Genomic DNA, 14,839 nt, shown 5'->3' with positions numbered 1-14,839 from the left:
GCATCCACTTCTTTCCATAAAACACCACCGCTTAGCCCAATTGCTGATTAATAGAGCCCTCGCTCTAAATAACCCTCCACCCCCCATTAATCCCCATCAGGAGGCAGAAATTCCACAACCGGAACATGAAATTCCTCACCAAGAAGAGGAAATTCTTCACCAAGCTGAGGACACACCTCAGCAAGATGAAGAACTTCCTCAGCAAACGGAGGATATGCCTGAACAAATCCCTCTGGAAAACCCTCAGCAAGCAGAGCACATTCCTGAACAACTCCAGCAAATACCCCCGCAAGTTGCTGAGAATGCCACGAGAACAACCCCATCTCCCAAAAGAACCAATCCTTCCATTCCCATACTTGGTATTTCTACTGATGACTCCGATGACAATATCCCTATTACCCTGCTTAAACGAAAAAGGCAGCAGAAAAAGAAAACCCCATCGAAAAGAAGGAGAACTAGGGTTTCAGCTAAGGCACCTGCTACTCCGGCTACTGTCCCCATCCTAAATAAAGCCAGCCTAAAGAGAAAAATGCCTGAATTCCCTGCTTCTCTACCAAAGAGAAAAACTCGGTCATCGGTAGCAGCTAAATCTCCTAATTCCCCCAGTTCACCGCCCATCACTGTAAGGATCCACACTCCCACCAGTCCTCAAAACTCCTCTCCCTCACCCTCGAAAGCTGAGATGCAGAGTGTTCATAGCTTCGTGACATCATACTTTAAGGCAGCTGACACACAAGAACCAGCTGCCGACACCCAAGGTAATAGTGACCAAGTGGCTGCAACACAAGAAACAGCCACTACCCCAGGTGACACACAAGAACCACCTGTGGGGAATATTGATCAGAATGATGAAACACAACCTCTGCCTCCATTGGAATCTACTGCTCCGCAGGAGCAGCCTACCATACCTGCCCTACAGGAAGAAATTGAATTCCTGAAATCTCAGATTCAGGACTATCAAGAGGAAATAATAAGGGTTAAGGAAGCATATCAGAATGAATTCAGCCTGCATGTTTTAGCACGAGTAGCGTCTGCAGCAGAGAAAAGTAAGGATAATGAATATGTGTGTACCAATTGTGGTGAAATATACACTCAGGCAGGATATAAGGTAGTGGCAGAACCAATGAAGGAAACCTCCAATGCTGTAGATGAAACAAAAGAGCCTGCTGTTATACAGACGGAAATGCCACAATCCTCTGCTGAAATAGAAGAACCTGTTGTCACACAAGAACCAACAGGCTCTCCAGAGAAGATGCAGGACCAAACTGAAGAACTTACTGACACACAAGAACCAGTAAGTTCCCCAGAAACTGCACAGGTCCGAACAAAAGAGCTTACTGACACACAAGAACCAGTAAGTTCTCCAGAGATTGCACAAGAACAAGCAGAAGGGCTTGCTGACACACAAGAACCAGCAAGTTCCCCAAAAACTATGCAGGAAGAAACAAGGAATGAGAAAGAGGAGAATACAGATTCACCCCGGCCTACCCAAATTACTATGGAAGAAGTAGTTACACAAGAATCAGGAAATGCAGAAGAAAACACAGACTCATCGCGGCCCACTCAAAGTGTCATGGAACGAGAGGAAGAAATAGAAGAAAATCAGGAAAAAGGTATAGACTCACCCCGGCCTACCCAAACTGTTATGGAGGAAAAAGAAATAGTTTCAGGAGGAAATGAAGAAAAATTGGACTCACCCAGCTCTATTCAAATTGCCAAGGAAAAAGAAGAAGAAGAAGAAAATCAGGAAAAAGAAGAAGAAGAAGGAAATGAGGAAAAAGGCACAGACTCACCCCGGCCCACCCAAATCACCATGGAACAAAATGAATCAGTACAACAGGAAGAAGAGACACTAGCCAGAAATGAAGAAAAAGATGTTGGATCATCCCAGACTATTCCTACAGAGCAGGTTATCCTTGTGGATGCCTTTACACAGACAGAGCTTCCCTCCGTTACTGATGTATGCACAGAAACAGATAGTTTTCAAGCATTAAAGGGACAGTGGTGGAGGGAATATGAGCAGTCGCAAGGCAAGGCATTCCAACAGCAAAAAGGGATCTGGTTTAGTCATGCATACAAGAACTGGGAAGCACTTGAGCAGTGCAGAGCCCAGTATAAAGAAATCAAGGAACTCAAAGCCAGATTGACCCAGATGTTTGAATTGTTCCAAAGACTACTTGCTACAAGGAAACCCTCTTTTAATTATGCAACATTTTTGAGGGAAAGACTCACATTTTTGCAGATAAAGGCTGTCAAAGAAGGTAGACCTCATCAGGTAGTTACGTCAGAGCAGTTTATGCAAACCTTTGCAGAGGCACCTAAAAATGATCAACATTTGTTATGCGAGCTCTATCTCCATAATGAAGCCATGTCCGAAGAAAGAAATATGAATATGATACCTGTAGTCGGCGACATACAGCTGAGAGCCTTTATCTCCTTTTTAGCTAATCAACTTACATGGCAGAACGCCTTTGCTTCAGCTCAGCATAATGAACAGAATTGTCTTCTGTGGATTAGAGCTGAACCGCAGAACGCAGCCACCTTTATTGCACAACACCTGAGAATGGTAAGTGATCCTGAAATGAAGGACCATGTTAAGCAACTGCAAGCAATGGTCCTAAAAGACTGTCAGCATTATGTAAAGACTAAGGCATCCTTGGCTGTCAAGGCAAACAAACTGTTTTGGGAAAACTGCCCCAAGGAGAGGCAGGAATATCACCCTTATAATCCACCTAATTTGCAGGTGGCACTCTCAAGGGTACCTCATTATGTTAATTGCGTGCAGCACTGTGCTGAAAATTGGATGGGTTACAGATTTAGATTTCCACTTTTATGGCTGTCTGGTGAACAATATAAAGGACAATTTGGATTGTCCAGCAGGGAAGAAGCAACAACATGGAGGCAAATACAGACTGCCTGTGGATTCAGGAAGAAGTTTGATGCCACTTCCTATAACTATTGTCTCAGTAATCTACATTGTTCATCCCAGTACTCCGACTCAGACTCAGAGTAGGCATTGCATAGGGACATGCAATCTCTTCAGTTGGGGGGGATGTTAGGACTCAAAATTGACCTATTTTGACCTTATACTTTTAACATAATATTATCTTTTTGAGTCATAAGTTGTAAGCTTTGATTACATAATGACTTAATCACCCCAAGGTACGAAGTAACTTCCCACATATCTATATGTTTAATTGTTCATTGCATATTCGTGAGTATCTTTATATTTATCTTGGAAAAGCTGATTAAATTGTCAAGTAATTGTCTTAAGCCTGCAGGAATTATAATTTATAGTTGCTGTAACACCAGAAACAACAACTACGCAGTTGCTGCAACACCAGAAACAACAACTACGTAGTTGCTGCAACACCAGAAGCAGCAACTACGCAGTTGCTACAGTCAGCAACAACAACTATCTAAAGCAGGCTATTTTGCAACAGCTTGGAATAACAACCGGCAACTATCTGAAGAACGCTGACGCGGCACGATATGCAGCTATCTAAAGCAGGTAGAACACAGTTACCAATGCTTAAATCAGGGACATCATGGGGAAACGACAAAGGAATGCGAAGATCCCAAGAAGACGGTCGAAGACAGTTACCAGCTGTGTAACAGCCAGAACCTAAGAAAGAATATGTTGTTATACTGTTGTAACAACGGTCTGTAATTCTTATTTTTGATAGAATGGGTTAACTGAATGAACTGTAATAATCTATTGTAATAGATGTATCCTCTATAAAGAGGAGACATCTACATTAGAAGGGGTTAATGTGTAATCTGTAAGTGAGATTTTGAGAGACATCAGCAAGTCTGAACTTTATTGTACTTGAATCTTTTGGCAGATGAATAGAAGATTGTTCTAAGCACTTAATCTAGCCTTTGTGTTCTGGGGAATCTTGTGAGAGGGACTGGGCCCACCTTCCTCATAAGATTCACCCATTTACTTTTCTGTCAAAGTGTGTAAGTGTGTGATAGTTTCTTTCCGCTGGTACTCTGTTTGGATTCTGTAGCATTACCTCTAGTATTTCCGCTTTGCTAGTACTCTGTTTCATTCATTGCTTGAAGTTGTGCAAGGATATTTCACCGGTGAATTAGAGTGCAGTGTGTGTTAGCAATCTGGTTACAGAGGCAGGTGCTGAACGTCCTCACCTGGAGGATAGGGTCCTGATCCTCTGCCAACTGAGCATCCATCATTTCGCTTTTCAGATTTGTAATCTTAATTAATTACTTTCATTTTATTAGTACTGTGATAACTTAACGTAAAGATTATGTATACTACAGCTTTTTAATGCTTTTAGGATTAAGTACATACAGTACGCGGTAGCCTTTGGAATAAAAAGACTTTCCCAAGTTGACAATTAATGTGGTACTTGATTGTTTAATCAATAAACAATTCAACTAGCCAACAGAAGTCAGGCCACTCAATGGATTAGTTGTGACTTGGAGAATGAGGTAAACCCTCATATGTATTTATTGCTGCTGTGATTTCTCTGAAAGGTTAGTCGGTGTGAGAGGAAACTTGTTGTACTCAAATTCTGCTTGCTTAAAAATACAAACCATCTATCTGTTGCACTGGCTTTCCCGCATTGGGTTTTTCCGGGGATGTGTTCAAAAATAATAATGTCCCTTGTGTTTTTGTCTCATTTATCATTTCAGTTTATGATCTGTATGTTAGTGTAGTCTGCAGTAGTGTTTTTCATCACCGTTTATAAATTAAATAACTTGTTGAATGAAAAAACAAGTAGGAGATGCTAAACCAGTGATTGCAGTAGGATTTCCGTTCGTAAAGATTCAAAATTTTTCACATGGTATTAGAGCGTTGTAGATCATAGGATACTGAAGCCATCAGCCTGGAGATCCAACAAATCTATTGCAGAGAGGCAGCTATCCCAAGTGACAACACTGTTCCATAGCCATAGAATATAGAGAAGGATGACGCAGTACAGAAGAGGTCATGAAGAGGCTCACATAGTGCTTGTGTTAACATTCTGAGCCAGGAGAAGGTGACACAATAGCTGGGAGGAGCCCACGCAGTGATTGCATCAACTTTCTAGGCGAACACAGAAGCAAAGAGGAGAAGATTAGGCTCATGTAGAGCCACGTCATCTTTGTGGACTAGGAAGGAGTGACGCAGTGGCAAAGAGGAGCTGATCTAGGTCACGCAGTGATTGCGTAGAGCTTGAGGAGCTTAGATTTTTCAGTTGCTAGTGCAAAAGGAGTAGTGCAGATTCAATCTGAGGTGTTGGTGGGACGTTGTTTATTGTTGCAGAATAGTGTCTGTGGTGATGAAATCGAGGTAGAGGGAGTCACTGCGTTAACGAATTTCTTGCCAAAAGAAATCTAGGTCTCGGTTGCTAAGTACAATCAAAGGAGGATTGGAGAAGGAGTGATTCAAAATTATTTGGCGGGAGGATTTCCGTGAAGGAAATCAGGACTCAGGGGGAGTATAGAAACAACTTGTTCCTTAGAGGATTTCTAGCACCAAAAAAATCCAGATCCAAGTCTTGCTGAGGCAGCAGCGAGAGAGGGAGAAGAGAACCTGTTCTATACCTGTTTGAGTAGAGATGGTAGTTAATGAACTGAGGGATTAGGACAGATTGGATGGAGCATCTAACTTTGTCATCTGGAAGGCTAGGATCCTGGTAGTCTTGGACAAGAATCGCATCAAGGATTATGCCTTGAAGGTGGTTGATGTTCCGGTCGATGCTGATCTTGTCAAGAAATACAAGGAGGCTCAAGCAAAGGCGAAATGCATGATCTTGGATGGGGTCAAGGATCATGTGGTCCCACATATCGCTGAAAAGGAAACAACAAGGGAGATGTGGGAGGCTTTGATCACCTTGTATGAGGGAACTTCCATCCAACAAAAGATGTTGCTTGAGAACCAGCTATGACAGTATCAGATGCAAAAGGGAGAAGAAATCGATCCCTTCCTTCTCAGGTTGCAAGGGATTCGAGACCAACTGAATTCTTTGGGGTCTACACCAGATCCCGAGTTCATGGTTAGGACTACCCTAAATTCAGTCATTGAAGATTGGGAGACCTTTTCCCAGAGCATCTTGGGAAGGGCTTCTCCCCCCAATTGGGAGGAGAAGCAGGAAGCTCTTCGACAGGAAGAGATTAGGTGGTTAACCAAGGTAGGAAGTAGCGACAAAGGAATCAGAGTCAAGAAGGAGGAAGAGGAGGATACGACTCTTGCATTAGCAGGACAACAAGGGCAGCAAAAGAGGAAAAAGAAAGACATAACAAAAGTAAGATGCTTCAGATGTGGGGAACTGAGACATTTCACCAGTTAGTGCCCTCGGAAGAAGGGAAAGGAAGAGAAGTTTGACTCAAAGGAATGCTCCAACAAAAGCTGACAAGGAGTATGAAGATGAGGATTGTGCCATGAGTGCTCATGCACCTCTGGAGAAGAGGTGGGGCAACATAGAGCTATAGTCGAGAAGAATACACGAGGGCAGGATCATTGAGGTACCCAAACTAATGGAACACATACACCTACAGGAGCCCTTAATGACAGTAGCAGAATCAGTTTGTGTGAGGGATGATCGAGCGACAGTGGTAGAGCTAGAGTGCCAAAGTTTGAAGTAGCATAGTGGGATGTTGCAATAGTGCGGGAGGCACATAGCAGACTCTATAACAAAGCAGTAGCATCAAAGGGTCAACACATATTAGAAGCAGAGGTAGCTTCACCATTACGGGGTATCCAAATTGACCAACATGTCAGCTTTTGGGTGAATTTTTCAGTTGCTTACTTCTCAGCAACTGAGTTGCAGTGCAACATTTAGCAGTGGCAGTGTTATGGGCGACATATTGAGATGGAGCTGTAGTACATATGCAGCAGTGGCAGTGGCAATGTCATGGGAAATAATACAGGTTGCAACAATGCAGTGGATGAAGGGAAGCAGACCGAGCATCATCAACACAGAGGAACGATGTCGTGGATCACTGTGATACTTCTCGTAGGAAGTATTGCTGGAGCACATTCCTTGCTAAGAGTGAGTGTTGATTTTGGGTAGCATCGGATGTGATCTAGCTCCTAAATTTTGTGGAGGGGCTAGAACACATGCGATATCCAAAACCCATAAATCGTTTGGAGAAATTCCACCCGGATTGTGAGTTATTAAAATAATTAATATTTTTAATGGGGTTCCTAAGACTAAACTTAGGAAAATAAAAATATTAATTGGTATTAATAAAAATATGGATGAGAAGCTTCTAGTATGTTTTAATATTAGCCATTGATTAGGGACTTAATATCAGTCATTGATTCATCAACAGGAAAAGTATAAGAGGAGGATCGAGGGTCAGTTGGAGATACACCAAGTGATCAAATTAGTTCGATTTTTCTAGGGTGTGGTTTCATGAGAAAATCGAACCAGTGATACGAGTTGCAGTGAGAGGGGAAAAAGCAGAGATTTGGATCAGAAAGGAGTTCCAAGCCAAAGAGTACATGGTAGAGAGGCGGTAGTAGCATCAGAGAGGCAGCGCAAAGGCCTACGCAGCCCAGGAAGGGGCTCACGGAGTGTTGACGCAGACCGGGAGGGTCTCTTGTAGTGGAAGTGCAGAGTATTTGGCAGAAGTCCAAGATTTTTTCAGAGAAGTGAGGTTCTGAGCCAGGAGGGATGAACTGCAGTCTTCCTCCAGTAAACTGATCTAGCAGAAGGGGTGATGCTGTCTCCTAGAGGTAAGACGCTGGCCCAAGCAGTGATTGCACTGAGATTTCGCAGTGTTTGTTGGAGTCAGGCCACTCAGTGGATCTTGGAGAATGAGGTAAACCCTCATATGTATTTCTTGTTGCCGTGAGTTCTTTGAAAGGTTAGTTGGTGTGAGAGGCAAGCTATTGTACTCAAATTCTGCTTGCTTAATAATACAAACCCTCTATCTTCTGCACCGAGTTTCCCGCATTGGGTTTTTTCAGGGACGTGTTGTCCAAGAATAACGGTGTCTCTTGTGTGTTTGTCTCATTTACCATTTCAATTTATGATATGTATGTTAGTGTAGTCCGCAATAGTGTTTTTCATCATTGTTGTTGGGTAGCGAAGGTCCCACATAATAGTTTTGAGGCTTAAATCCTATAAGTTAGGATAATAATATTGTAAATCTCTGAAATATGCGGATTGCAAAATGTAATAGGTCGAGTCAAAGGGTTGTCTGCCCAAGAAATAGTATAGAATAATAGGAAGTAAGTAAGCCTACCCATGGTCTGCAGACCATGGGAATGTATAAATAGAGTGAGGCTCTAAGGGTAAAAGGAAGTTCTTGTTTTTAATGGATCTTAGTGCTATGGGTTTGTGAAGACAGTGTTTTCTGCATCTATAAGTTCGAGTCAAGGGTGTTGGTGGGTAGATAGAGGCTCTGCAGCTATGTGCGCAGAGGCCTAGTAGAGTCCACAGCTGTGTGCGCAGACCTTTGCAGTTGAGTGCACAGGGCGGATCTGGTTGTATTGAAGAGAAGATCAATAAATATAAGAATTCCTAAATCATTGTGTGTTTTCTTGCGGATATGTTATTTTCTTATGGTCTGAATTTATTCATGATCTGTTATATGAGCTTACATCTTTCTTTATAATTGCGCCCATGGGGTTTTAAGTTTAAATGTTTGCTTAAAGACTATAAAGAGTAGATATGATCTATAACCAACTCCTAAATAATAACTTTGAAGGAAGTTCCTTGTTTCGGATCTACATGGAGGTAAAGTAGCGCGAAGCTACAGAACGGTTCGCAAACCCTCCAGACCACATCAAGACATCCCAAGGGTGCGGAAACCTGGTTCCAGCACCCTCCTCTGCTACCTTAGGAGAGACCTCAGTTTCACACTGTGCGGGCTATTACCGAAAGGGTCAGTAACTGCGGGATTTGTTTGGCTAATAACTCTTCCGAACCAGGGTCAGGGCCCAATAAGCCAACAAATGGTTCCATTGTCGGGACCGACATTTGCCTAAGGGATGTCTAGTGTCAGGGTGCTGGAACCCTACGGAGAAAGAGTTTGAGGATTGATTGGATCAGGAGCGGTACGAGTTCATAGTAGGTCGTAGTACACTGACGCGCACCCCAGAGGTTAAACATGACGAGCACAATCCAGTTGCCAGTATTCAGAGGAGCAGGAAGCGAAGATCCAGAACAATTTTGGTTCGTGGTAAGGGTAGTATGGGAAGCACATGGAGTTATGGATGATAACATCAAAAGGCTACCCTAGTTAGCGTGTTGCAGGATTGCGCGCTGACATGGTATATAAATTACTCAAGCGATCACCCGAACGTGGGAACAACGGAGATCCGAGCTGAATTGAAAAAAGAATTTAGCCAACCGAAATCAGAAACCCAGTCGATCATAGGGTTCAAGGAGATCGCGATGATTCCTGGTGAAACTCTGCGGGATCTAGATCAGAGATTGAAAAGTCCAATCCGCGAGGTGAACATGATGCTGTTAGATGCGCAACGCTGCGCGTGTTTGTGGCATCATTGACACCACATCTAAGGATGGCACTGTCACAGAAAAATATCTCAACCCAGGTTGAGGCATTAGAGACAGCGATGAGGTTTCATGAAACTCCAATACAAGATCCAAGGTTGGGAGTTCAACAAATCCACGTGCAAATACAAAACTTGTGTCTAGAAATGTAGAATTTAAAACACGAAAAGGCACCCCGCCCAGAAGCACGGGAGGAAGTGTGGTGTATAAAGTGTAGAAGCTAGGGTCACGATAAGGATCACTGTCCGGTCTTTGTGAACTATTTGGAAATGGGGGGACCAACATCGTTGCAACCAGAGGCACAAGCAGGGCCAAGTGCGGCACCCTCGCTCTGGTGCACAATCTGTCAGGTGGGAGGAAAGCACAACACGACCTACTGTCATCTACTGCCAAAATTTAACCAAACCGCCCAACAACTATTTTGCAACTTTTGTAGATCAGTGGGAAACGAGGAGCGAGACTGCTGTAGTTATCAATTATTGATGGATCGGTCACCTGCCTATAGAATGCAGATTGAAGCGTGAGGTCAGGATCCAGCTGCAGCGATAGCGCGTGGTGGGTTCCAGGGATGTGGACAAGGACAGGGGGGGGGATGGGGCCAGGAAGGGGTCGCGAGCAGCTAATCTGTTACAACTGCGGAGGACTAGGACACTACACGCGGGATTGTACCAACCCTACCAGAATATCGTGCCTTTACTGCGAGAAGTTCGATCATGAAATGATAGATTTCCCCACATTGATAACACATATACGTGAGAAGAGGGCAGCGCAACCTACGATGACACAGAATGTCCAAATGATGAGGGCCGAACCGCGCGAGGAAGACCCCAACATAAACATGGTGCTCAGAAGTGGCGCAGCTATAGGGGAGGATAAGAGGAAAGTAACCAAGGACGATGCTAGAGTTTGCAAGGAGACAGATCTGGAAGCTAGGAAGAGCTTCGTGGAAGTCTCTACCCCAGGTAGTAAGGATCAACCTGAGTCGGAGAGGGATCCCTTAATGCTAACTACCTTTTTAGAGACATGCATGAAATTGCTTCGCGACAATAGGGCGGTTAAAGGATTACAATAATTGATAACTAAGTGCGCAGGGTCGGGTGAACCTCACGTGGTCTGAAAATTGGGAAAACATGCGTCACGAACTGGGCGGGAAATGCGATTAACGGTGTAGATTGGCGACTATGAGATGGATCAGGTCATTCTGGACTTGGGCTCAGATGCAAATGTACTACCTAAATAGACTTGGGAGCGCATGGGCAAGCCCACGCTACAATGGTCTCCTATTCAATTGCAGATGGCGAACCAACAAAATATCCTGCCCATGGGAAGATTGCAATGAATTACAGTAGATATAGAAGGCACAAGCACCTGAACGGACTTTGAGGTAATAGAAATTTTGGATGAAAGTAGCCCTTACCCTGCATTGTTAGGGATAGATTGGGCCACCGATATGAATGGGGTTATTAATTTAAAGAAGCGGAAAATGATATTTGAGAAGAAGTCACTCCGCATAGTCATTCCGCTAGACCCAATTGAAGGACCGCGTTACACTGAACCTATGCGCGATAAAGGAAGTGATGATGAATTAGATTGTATCTATAAAATTACTGCACGGAATCAAGATTGGGTCAATCGGACTGTGGAAGGAAGAATATCGTGGGGCCATGCAGAGTCCTGCACTGAAGATTCAGATGAGGAAGATGAGCGGTGGCACACTCGGTTGAATGGAGTAACCATGTTAAACTGCAATATGATGACTAAGTCGTTGTATTGCGTTAGAGCCTAGGATTGAAAACTGCCGTATGATGGGCTGATAGCAGTAGATGAATTCCTGACCAAATTTGAAAGCACGGTTCCAGAGAACCAACGGTTTGATGCGTTGAGATGGGCATTGCACGCGATGCCTGCGTGTTGGTGGGGCATACATGAGGGAACCTTCAACGATTGTGTGGCTACAGGCGCATGATGCAGATAAGATTTGGGAAACCGGAACTACGAATAACTGAGAAATATGATGGACGTGATGACCCATGCATTCACCTTACTAGATGGGTCCAAGCCTATGGAGAAGAGCCTCAACCAGAGTGGGTACACTTATTTTATCATACCCTGGATGTCATTCCAAGGAATTGGTATTCTGAAACAGAGCTCTGACATGGTACATCCGAATGAGATATCTTGGGTGAGGTTTTTTGTTAACGTTCCTCTTTGAAGATCAATGGATGGATACTGTGGAAGATGCGTTGCAGGCGGTGAAGGCCGCTATTTTCAAAATACCATTGGAACCAGAAGAAATCATGTAGCCAGACTGGTCGTGACAGTTGAGCCAGGCCTTGGATTGTTACAATGTGCAGGTAGAAGATGATGAGGACGAACCTAGAAACGTCAATATTCGGGAAACAGAGGGGAGTCGAGAGGTTCGCAGACCAGAAATCGAGGATCCAGACATCACCGCGCTGCTGAAAATGAAACAAGTAAACATCGGAATGGAGAAAGAGTCTGTTAGAGTGGGTCTGTTCAACCCTTCATCAGAAATCAAAACCTCTTTTGTTGCATTTCATTTTAGGTGTCTCATTCAGCTCGATCATCTGCATTCCATTAGGAGCATCGATCTTCTGACAGAAGGGTCTTGTCTCCATACTTCCCTCATGTCATGTACCTGCTGTATCGTGTCTGATCATTAAAGTTCATCAAAGTCAATTTTACAGTCATTATGGATGGTCTTTTGGTCAGCCAAGAGTCATGTCAGTCATTAGGTTTAGGGTTTTGCAAATTTTGTCTTCAAAGTGTCCAATAATACTAGCAGGCATATGAGGGAAGTTTGAAATAAGTTTTCATGATATAAATTTGATCGTCAATATGCTTGATCATGATTTTTCTTCAAAACTCTGTTTTGAAGAAAAATCGTCCATTTTATCTTTGTAATAAATATGTAATTCTCAAAGCTCCTTCAGTTGTGAAATTATTCAAGCGCAACCCTAGTCTCCTTTGCTGAATCCAATGATAGCTATCCCTGCACAAAAAGACAAGAGGTTCATCATTCAGCTCAAAAAATCATAAAGGAAGAAAAAAACAGAGTTTTAGAGTGAATTGTCAAAGTTTGCAACATGACAAATTGGTTTTTGAAATCAAGAGTTAAATCCTTGGCATATATATTATTTTTGTGTTCCAAGAGTTCATTTGCATACTAAATACATCAAAGAGCTAAAGTGGAAACGTGGAGAAGCAACATAGAGCAATTCTGGTAAGCAAGTGAGGTTATTGGGTGAAAATCGCTCCAATTCAGTGGCGCAGTGCACTGGGCAGGAGGCGCAGTGCATTGGGCCGCATTTCGCAGTGTAAAACAACACTGGCGCGGCGCACTGGGGAGGCGCGGAGCATTGGGCTGGCCGCGCGGCGCATACAGCCAGAGAGCCCGAAATTGCTAGAACTTGCCTCAAATCACTCAAAATCACACGGATTTGCCTTGTGGCAAGTAGGTAGAGCCTTCATCATGGTTTTTCATCCAATTTTGATGTTTGTTGATGGTGTTTTATGAATGGTGAAGTGGTTAAGGAAAGCAAACCCTATCTCTTCAAAATTTGCAAAAGAGATTGCTACTAGGGTTTTGTATTTGGCTGTTTTGCTCATCACTCCCTTATTGCATATTTTTCTTGCTTTCATTATTCCAAAAGTTAACATACCCCTAATGCCAAGTTCCACTGGGTCATTTTATGCTTTGTTCATGCTTCAGTTGTGCCTAGGTAAGGTTCATTTCCCTCTCCTAGGGTTTTGAAGGCAATTTCTCTTGGATGGTCATATCATCAGCAAAGCTTGTATCCTGATGTTCATACACCTTCCCCTATCCTTAAAGTACCTTATCAAACACTTCCAATCACTCAGATCCCCTAAATTCCTCATTTTTGCACAAACCCTAGTTTCTTGCTACAACTTGACAATTTCCTAGGTTGGGCCTGTGTTTAGCCCTTTTGGACTCCTTCCCCTCACTCAATCTTTGACATTCCACTTTCCCCTATTTCCTAACATCCCTCCCCACCTCCCAAAATTTTCTTAAGAATTTATAAGCCCCTTATACCCTTCATTTTGCTTCATTTTGACAAATCCCCTGTTCCACACATCGGGGTAGGTTTTGCTCAAATGATGTTTCTGAGCAAGAAAAGATGAATTTGGAAAAACTGAGAGAGGTTTTTGTCCAAATAGACCAAGGAATAAAAAAATCCTTCACTTTTTACACAGGTGTCATGGTTTTAGAGAAATGTCAAAAATACCGTTGCCTTGGGAGAATTGATGCAGCTATGAAGTGACCTTGGGAAAATCAAGTTTTCTCCTAGCGTGGTTAGCCAAATGACTTGCTTGATGAGTCAAATGATAACTAGACACAAAGAGATTTATAATGAGATATCATGAGCTCAATTTGGAGTTGAGGAAGCCCTTAAAAAGTTGACTGCAACAGCACTCTGCCTTTAGGCAGCCTCATTTGGCACATTTTGACCAGTGTTGGGAGATTTGACTTTTGACAAGGTAAATGAACTCCAAATTGAAAAATTCCAGTTGGGTTAGAAAGTAGACTCAAATAAATTTCCCACAAGCTACCCTACACCCAATTTGGACACTAGGAAGGCCCTCAAAAATGGTTTTCAAAAAGGCGCTATGCACAGAAAGTTTTAACACAGGGTTTTCCTCCCTATGCGCCGCGCCACGTGGCGCGCGCTTTTGCTAGGGAGCTCCAAATTGAAAAAAGTTTATATTTTTGGATTTTCATGAAAAATAATGGTTTCTGGTGCATGTCTAAGAAATTTGGGCAAGTTTTGAGTCCTCAGGAGGTCAAAAAGACTCAAAAAATGACCTCACTGCCCCTATTTTGACACACAGGAAATAGTCTTGGGAGATTGAAGTTTTGGAGGGGAAAATGGGCACCAAATTCAGAAATTCCACTTGGGTTGGAAATTATATAGGTAGGGATTTCCAACAAGCACACTTGGGCTCAATTTGGACTTCAGGAAGTGCCTCAAACTCAGCCTCAAAGTGGCGCGACGCATAGAGGATTTGGCGCGGCGCATAGAGGATTTTTGCTCAATTTTTCACCTTCCAGCTTAGAAATTCGGCCAGTTTGACTAGTTTTGCTTTTTGATGTAATTGGATAAACATGATGTAATTTTGGCACTTATTTACTTGTTCTAGAGGATTCATTCACTAAAAAGTGAAAATTTAATGAATGAATCAGTTTCCTACCTTATAGAGGCAAGTTGTTTTGATTGCCTAGATTTTAGTGCTTTGTTTAGAATTGGTTGAAACAGCTCCTAGAATGATGAGCGCGACCCCTAGAGGCAAGGGAATAGGTTTGGCTAGTCTATATCATGTAA

This window comes from Pinus tabuliformis, chromosome 3_1, assembly GCF_031772625.1.
Source record: "Pinus tabuliformis cultivar Carrire ecotype Pingquan chromosome 3_1, CPIR1, whole genome shotgun sequence".
Lineage (NCBI taxonomy): Eukaryota > Viridiplantae > Streptophyta > Pinopsida > Pinales > Pinaceae > Pinus > Pinus tabuliformis.
The sequence above is the reverse complement of the archived record's forward strand: the minus strand, read 5'-3'. Positions refer to the sequence as shown.